The following is an 8,552-nucleotide window of genomic DNA, read 5'->3' as shown; positions in this document are numbered from 1 at the left end:
ACGTCGAGGGTGATGTATCCTAGAGGAGGGTATTATATCGTGACGTCGAGGATGATATATCGTGACGTCGAGAGTGATATATCCTAGAGGATGGTGATATATCGCTGCCGTCAGGGTGATATATCGATCCACCAATTACTGTTCAGTGGGGGCGTGGGAAGTAAGGATGTGCAGGGAATAGACTAAAATAATTCATCACCCATTACCCAATCAAAATTCAAGATTTTTGTATGAAGTATAATATTGGTTTGTATATATAAAAATGGCCAGGCGTGTACTCTCACAGTTGTCTTTCTTTCATGGGGTAAAACATGCTCTAAGGTAAACTGTACATTTTTTAAACCTTTGTCTAGTAAATCCAGGTTTAATACTTTTCCAAGAGGAACTTGTTGGAAAAGATATCCAAAAAGAGGCGTTAACGGATTTTCTACAAAATAGTAATAACATTCTACGGAATCAGTGATTTGACTTCTTTCAAATGGATTCATAGGAGGTTTTATTTCATTCGGCAAAAGATCTGAAGCATAGAAAAAAATCAATTGTTTTATCCCTGAACATATTTGGCTCGGTAAATTGCGATATGTAGCCAAAAAGAGGTTTTGTTATTTCAAATGACCGAATGTCATCGGTTAAAAGTAAACACGTGATAGCGTTCCATAACAATATCACACTACAATTCTAGATTTTGAGTAGTCTTATAGTCTTTGCAAACACAAAAAAATAATGCCACAATCGACCAGGCATAGGGAGCATTAATTTGTGTACTCCGGTACATAAACGACACGGCCTTTGTGTATTTGGGATAAAAGTATTTGTTTGATATTTCTAAATTATTTAGAGAACGTTTTGTGACTAATTGGAAGAGGTGAAATATAAAGTAGCAGAAAATTAGTATTTTACTTCTGTCACTACGCAAATATTCAATGACTTGAAAATATGCACTAACATACTATGTCGATTCATTGCATGGTCATATATTGGTCTAACTACAAATATAACCGAGTACAGGTCGCATAGCCGAGTTTGAAGTAAGCTCTCCCATTCTACTTCGTTCAAGTCATGCAACGCAGCAAGTAATAGGTTATGCTGCTGTACAGAAAATCGGTTCTCGAAAAAGTTTACTTCAGGAATAAAGTAATGAGAGCAAAGTTTATATTCAGCACAATAAACGAGTCGCTTCAAACATATTTCAAATCTCCTTATCATATTTACTGGTGTCCAGATGGACAGATCGTTCAGCTAGCCACAACATAAGAGTTTTGACAAAATGCGAACATAACAGATCTGATTGCCATCGTTGAATCAAATCGTTCAGAATAACTTTCAAAGCAGCATAGCAAAGCAGCTGTGTATGGGTAAAGGAACAAATAAGCAACTTTTCTGCTACAGAAAACGATATACGCCATTGTAAATTTTCATCTTTCGATTCTTTACGTCCAATAGGAACAAAAAGTACCCCGTATCCAATAATGGTTTTTATCATATTTGTACTAGGCCACGCCGAACGAGGTTTCCTTATCCATGAATTGACTTGATCTATCCATTTTTTTGCAACGAAGCACGAAAGCATAGTCGCGTGTATCATTAAAAGAAGACAAACATGGACAATGTATTTTCAAGTTTTCAAATAGTCCTAAACCTTTTAAAAGAAACTCTTTATAATATTTGTTTGATAGAAAGTTTCCATGAAACATAAAAGGAGAATGGAAAATAGTTTTTATTCCATGTATTCGTAGTTTGGTGAATATTGACTCCGTACTTTCGCTGTCCATAATACATCTATGTGGTATATCTTTGTAAAATTCTGCATCCTCTTCGGTCTGGAAAACAGATATCATTTTATTACTGCCACAGAACATAATATCATGGTCACTGTCTGAGAAGTCAAGACCTTCCGCTTTACTTCCGCTACTTATTGGACTACCATACATGCTTCCTTGTCCCGTTTCAGCCAGTTTGTCGCGTACAACATGATTGATTTGTCTACGACGAACTTCCTTTTCCGTTCCAAATGCGTTGCTCAAAAGTTTGTACAACACCATTGACCATTCCGTTTCCTTGCGTGTATCGACTCAAATGAGGAATATTGAAAAAAAAACACACACACCATTAGCAAAGTACGTGTTTGGTTAAAACAATTTTGTTCTTACCATATACTTTTGTTTGTTTGTTTGTTTGTTTTATTTTGCTTTGTGTTGTTATTGTTGGGTTTTTGTTTTATTTTTTTATTATTATTTTTTTGGGGTTAAATTTTAATAAGTTGGATTTTATACCCTTTAAACTTCCTCTCATAATAAATTTTAAAAACTGCAATTTACAATATTGATGACTTGATATGCTTAATGATAAATAGTAGCCGATTCGTAGGATTGTTCATGTGGTAGCTACCCCCTCTCCGTACCCCTTTGAAGGTAATGTTATTAATACACTTGCAAAGTTGAGGCAAAATGAACAAATAGTAGCCTGAAACCCAGTCTAATTTCCAGATCGGCCCCTTGTAAATATATACATAGCTGGCATTTCTTCTTGAATGTGGTACCATTGACTTTGTAATTTAACTTTGATTACCCTACCAGTGCACCTGGTCCATGCTCCCAGTTTTTAGTGGACTCCGAGTTGCTCATTTGCTTTTGTTGCTTTGTACGAATGATTTTAGTTACTTTATGTTCTTTGTTGTGTATGTCTGTTTTCCATGTCTGGTCTTTGTCCCTGGGTTACATTCTTTTGATTACCGCTATAACCTTGGTTCCCTTGATTACTATTTGCATAAACTCTTGTATAGTTGTGAAATAAGGAAATTGACAAGGTTTCTTCAGTTTAGTCAGTTTCATTTTCACAGTATTCACTTTTTGAAAACGGGGGAAAGGATGTGGGTGAAAACTTATAATTTACTTATCTTAAATTGCAAGGTAACTTATAAAATTACTTTTGAAATATTATCAATGCCATTCAAATTACGAAAATCGATAGCCACACCAACAAGATATAAAATTTATTTCGTGTATATGAGGTCCAGGGGAAGGTCAAGAGATTTAGAAAAGGAAAGTCCCGGTTATTGTTTACTTACTTTTCACAGTTTTGCACGAGTTTCCTGCCAAAGCGATGACTCCGCTCTGGATCAGCTATGGGGTTAGGATTAAATCTTAAACATACGCGTGAGCTCTCGTCCGAAGGTCAAACCTACCGTTTTCAGAAATGTTCTCCTCTAGTCCCGCATAATTGCAAGAGACCAAACTCCCTTTATACATTATAAATTCAAATGATGTTAAAACGATTGATATATATATATATATATATATATATATATATATATATATATATATATATACTAGCCGGGTGGATTCTATTACTCTCGGGATTTAAAGAGTTGCAACCTTTAGTTGATTGGTCATTGTAGTGAAAATTGTCCTCAATGATCAATTTTTAAAACGCGCTTGCCATGATCATTCGATTGATTAATTGAGTATCGTTTCAAAACATAGGTAACTGCACACATTTTGACCCACAAACGCACGGACAACTTACTTCAAAGCATAATGAAGTTAGGTTACAGACCACCAATTCAACCAATGAGCATTTGGAACGGACGCAAAAATAGTCCTACGCAGAAATTACCCCTGTTCCTCATAGTGCTGTGAAAAAAGTTCTCATCTTATTTAAAAAATTTAAACAGTTTCTGAAAGGAAAAACATTTCTGTACATTTTATAGGTGCATTTTGCTTCTTGTGATGTGAAGCCTAATCTCCATAATGATTTTTAAATATACCCCTATCTTGTGAAAACACTGGGATTTCCCATGCTATTTATAGACCCTTCACTTCCGGTGACCACTACTGCACTGCAAGTCTGCTAACCCCACATGCCATTCTGAGGATTGTGAGCTGACATATGTAGAATCATGCTGATATATAGTCCTCTGCAGGTTAAAGTTAAGGTAAAGTCCAGAGAAGCCATTGAATATTGTGAAATTAGCATAGAAGCCTATGGAAAGTGGAATTAGTGGTTTTTAGCCTGAAACACACAAAAAGGGATGAAGCTTCTGCGCTAAATTTTAAAATCTCCTGATTTAAATTCAACTTTATAGCAATGTCTTAGAGAATCTAGGCTTTACAGATAGATTTAAAAAATTAACTTCGAAACTAAAACTACCACAAAGAAAGAAAACGCATACACAAATTAAAAACAAAAACAACAAAATACTGCATTTTCGTCGTTCTCTGGTTTCCCAGTTTGACTCCGTAGCTTATAACCCTCGATTCGCATACGGCAGTTATTGTTTTTGCTACTTTATTAAAGAAAGCGGTTTTTTCACCATTTGTCATACTAAACGAAAGGAAATTTAACAGTAGTTTCACACACTCGATAAAAATTGTTCTCAGAAACGGACATATTTTAATATTCTGAGTTATAAATAAAGCAAAAAAAATACTATGTAAAGTTTGTTTACCAGTCAAAATATATATATCAACAAGGAACAAAACCATTACATATTTTGTAAAAACACGGCGGAGTTTTTGGTTCTTTTAAAAATAGTAGTATTACAGATTTTGAATGATAAAATGATATAAGATAAAGCTGTTATCATATACTTGCATTTCATGTATAATTTAGAAATGTTTTCTATATATATTTATACTGCATGTGAATCTTTTCTACTGATTTCGTAGAAATAAAATGTAAATCAAAAATTCAAAGGTATCAAACTTAACACTCACTTACAAGTTTTGTTTCATTTCACATTTTTCACAATTTTTGAAACCTGCCAAAAAATTATTTGAAATTACATTAAATACTATTTTACAGTAGTATTTTTTCTGCACTGTCATTATACTAAAATTAAATCAAATTTAGCTTTAAAAAAAGATTTCCGAGAAGAACATAGAATATTCCAAAATATACATGTTTTGTTTTTTAATTTGAATTTTACTTGGATTGAAATATTGCTCTTCATGTCATCTTTATTAATTATAAATTATTAATAATTGCAGAAGATTTCAACTAATAAATGTGTTAACTGGAAAAGGCTGAGCACACAAAATGTGTCGTTTATGTACCCGAGTAAACAAATTAATGCTCCCTATGCCTGGTCGATTGTGGCATTATTTTTATTGTGTTTGGAAAGAATACTCAAAATCTAGAATTGTAGTGTGATATTGTTATGGAACGCTATCACGTGTTTATACTTTTAACCAATGACATTCGGTCATTTGAAACAAAGTTTCTTTAATAGAGATACTACTAAATGTCGTTGATTCGTAAATACACCATGAGCCCGAAAGGCGAGTGGTTTCATTTTAATAATCAACATCTTTACATTGTTTTTGTTACTTAAACCGTTGCTTTGACGTCCCTGTTTTGACTTTCAATTTGGTATTTCGTGTAACTCAAGTGAGTTGAATTCGCTTCGGGTATATGTTTGAGTGTTTTAAACATTATATCATTCAATTATTTAAAGACGTTTCGAATGGAACCCTGACCTACAGCAGCTTTAATCAATATAAAGATGTCGATATGTGAACATTCTAACACTGGAGTCAGATCGTCAACGCGACTTTAGGTATTTATTTGCAGATGAGTGTATTGTGCCTTTCTCATATGAAATTTTTATGGTAGCAAGTGTGGTCGGCCGGTTTTTTTCAACATTAACAGGGACTCTAGAGGTATTATGGAAATGGTACTCATATAGTCTAAAAGTTGTCATGAAAGGGTAATCAAGGGAACCAAGGTTAGAGCAGTTATCGAAAGAATGTAATACAGGGACAAAGACCAGATATGGAAACAGACATACACAACAAAGAACATAAAGTAACTAACATCATACATACAAAGTAACAAAAGCAAATGAGCACCTCGGACTCCACTATAAACGGGAAGCATGGAGCAGGTGCACCGGTAGGGAAAGCGTCCTCTGCTTTTCTAGAAAAAAACAACTACCATTATTGCTTTTCCCTTTTTTGCTTCAGCAGTTGGATTTCAAACATCGGAAACGGGAGACATATGGAATAGGTATTTTCAGGTATTACAATGTAGCAGTTTTTTTTTTTTTTTTTATTTCCGATATATATTATATTTTCGTTTCTCTCGAAAGTTTAAGTTGACCTTTTCTATGATTAAATCTGCTATAAAATGATTAATTGTATTTTCTTTCTTGTGTTTCAATCCAGCATCTAAGACTCCTTTCACCTATAATGACGCTGGTAAAAAAGCCTTGGGTACATGTAAAAGACGCCCAAGAAACAAAAAATCTATTTTACCGATTTCTTCCGACCAACACTGCAACGCACATACCTGTATGGTCTAAATGACAGTTGATTGTCATCACTACGAAGCAAGCGGTGTTCGTGATAAACATACTGGCAAAGGGGACACCCAACATAGAGTTGCGGATATACATCCAGAAAGTCAAAGTAAATAAAAGTGACTGAACTTTTTGATTAGTTCTTTCTGGGTAAGTGGTAATTAATGGCGTACTGATAAATCGAACAACGGCTTACACTTTCAGATAAACTACTCACTGAGTTGTTATTAGATAGTTTTGTCTACCGTTGATTTATAAGTTAGAATCCACTAGTAAAACCATAGGATGACGTCACAACAACGGTTTAATAAATGCAAAGTTATTGCTTAACATTTTCAAGGCCAAAAAGAGGTCCTTCAAGTCTTTAATTGATTTGTAAACTATATCATAATTTTATTTGCAGCAATGATAGAATATTATTAAGATGAATAATTACTTAAAACATACTGAATTTAAAGAGATATTGAATGATATAAAATGAACAACATATTGACATAATGCTGTGTAGTTTTCAGAAATAGTAGGGAATCTTCTTCCCTAGAACCATTGGTATGAGCTATTATGATCATGAAGATCAAAAACCTTAAACAGAGCAAACCATAGGCCCACTTTACCTCATGAAAAAAATGTGAAAAATATATATCGTATCTATTTAAACACTACTTATATCTTATGTAGAGCTCACCCGGCCATCTACCCTCCACTCATTTGGTTGTGCCTAAAAAAAGTGTTGTTGTGGCAAGATATGGTGTATTGTATATTTTCCAATGTGAATTATTGATGATATTTTACTTAAATTTAAACTTATTTAAAAAACAATTTCAAAATTTCGAAGTCAAATATATATTACTGTGAAATCTGTCCAAGCTGAACCCTGTAAAAAGAACCATCCAAACAAACTAACAACAAGAACATTTGCCTTGAGTTCTGATTTCCCCGTTTGACTCCCTAGCTAAAACGTATAAATTTCAATTCCCCCACTGTACAGTGATAGTACTGTTTCTAAATATAAAGTAAAGCGTTTAATGGAAACTTTTCAGTAGTTTCACGCACTCAACACTTATTGTTCTTAGAAAGAGGAAACTTTCCACTATTCTACATAACGACTTTAACAATAACAAGTACTACTTATCATTTATGTTTTTTCAACTCTTTAAAGGCTATTTGATATTTTGTGAAACCTGTTCTAAACAAAATCCTGAATAACCCCAATACATGTCTTAACCAGACATATTTTAAAGTCCCTTAACATCACTATAAACCTATTTTGATCTTTGCTGTCCAAGCCGAACACATGCTTAAGGTGTTCGGTTTAGTCCTTTTTACTGTATAACAAAATACAGGTTTGGTGTCCCATGGCAGATTATCCATGTATATATGGACGAGAACGATTTATCAAACAGCAGGCTGAGACAGACTTTTAATGTGCTAGCTCACAGAAGCAACAGCCTGCAGGTAAGCAAGTCATCCCACTTGGACACATCATTTTGACCCTGAGCACTTAGAAGACAAGCAATGACTACTAATTTAAATGCCTTTGTAATGACTTTCCTTGGGACCAAATCTATGGCCAACTTCACTGGAGGTAAACACAATACTTCCAAACAAACTCAACATAGGCTGTTGTACAAGTTTGGAAGGTGAACACACCACTATCAAACCAAGTCACATAGGCGATTGTAAAGTTGAAGGGCGAACATTCTACTACCAAACAAACTCGACATAGACGGTAGAAAGATTGGAAGGCGAGCACAATACTACCAAAACAACTGGACATAGGCGGTCGTAAAAACTAGCATTTATTGTACGTAATTCGTAATGATTATCTTATCATATGAGAATGAAACCGGTAAATAATGTATATAAAAGACAATATGAAAATAAGATAATTATAATTACATCGCAATGTTTTTATAAAACATTTTGATAAACTTTACTAAGTCACTATGCCTTTACATTGAATTCTCTTTTTTCACATACAAACTACACACATACAAACAGTCAAAAGTACAATAGTCGTATGTCATATTCACAGAATGCAAGCCTTTTCAGCAAGTTTTTAAAAGGGACGTAATTACCAACAAACGACAATCTGGCGGCCTGATAGGGAAAAGGGTGAAGAGTAAACATTTTTCTTTGAAACTTATAAACTATTTACAGTTTGGTAAGAAGTCATTTGGTTTGAAATTAATAATTCTAAATTATCAAAGTATTTACCGCAGCTACAATTAGTAAAATATTTAAATTTGACATA

The 8,552-nt window shown here is 33.9% G+C and overlaps 1 pseudogene; it reads right to left on the bottom strand.

Moving 5' to 3' along the window:
• Positions 1–888: 888 nt before the first annotated feature.
• On the bottom strand, positions 889–2,042 carry LOC148598130 (cyclic GMP-AMP synthase-like receptor 2; annotated as a pseudogene).
• Positions 2,043–8,552: the final 6,510 nt, after the last annotated feature.

The sequence above is a fragment of the Perna viridis genome, chromosome 14, assembly GCF_037379345.1.
Source record: "Perna viridis isolate PV_CMFRI_1.1 ecotype Kerala chromosome 14, ASM3737934v1, whole genome shotgun sequence".
NCBI lineage: Eukaryota > Metazoa > Mollusca > Bivalvia > Mytilida > Mytilidae > Perna > Perna viridis.
The sequence above is the reverse complement of the archived record's forward strand: the minus strand, read 5'-3'. Positions and strand labels throughout refer to the sequence as shown.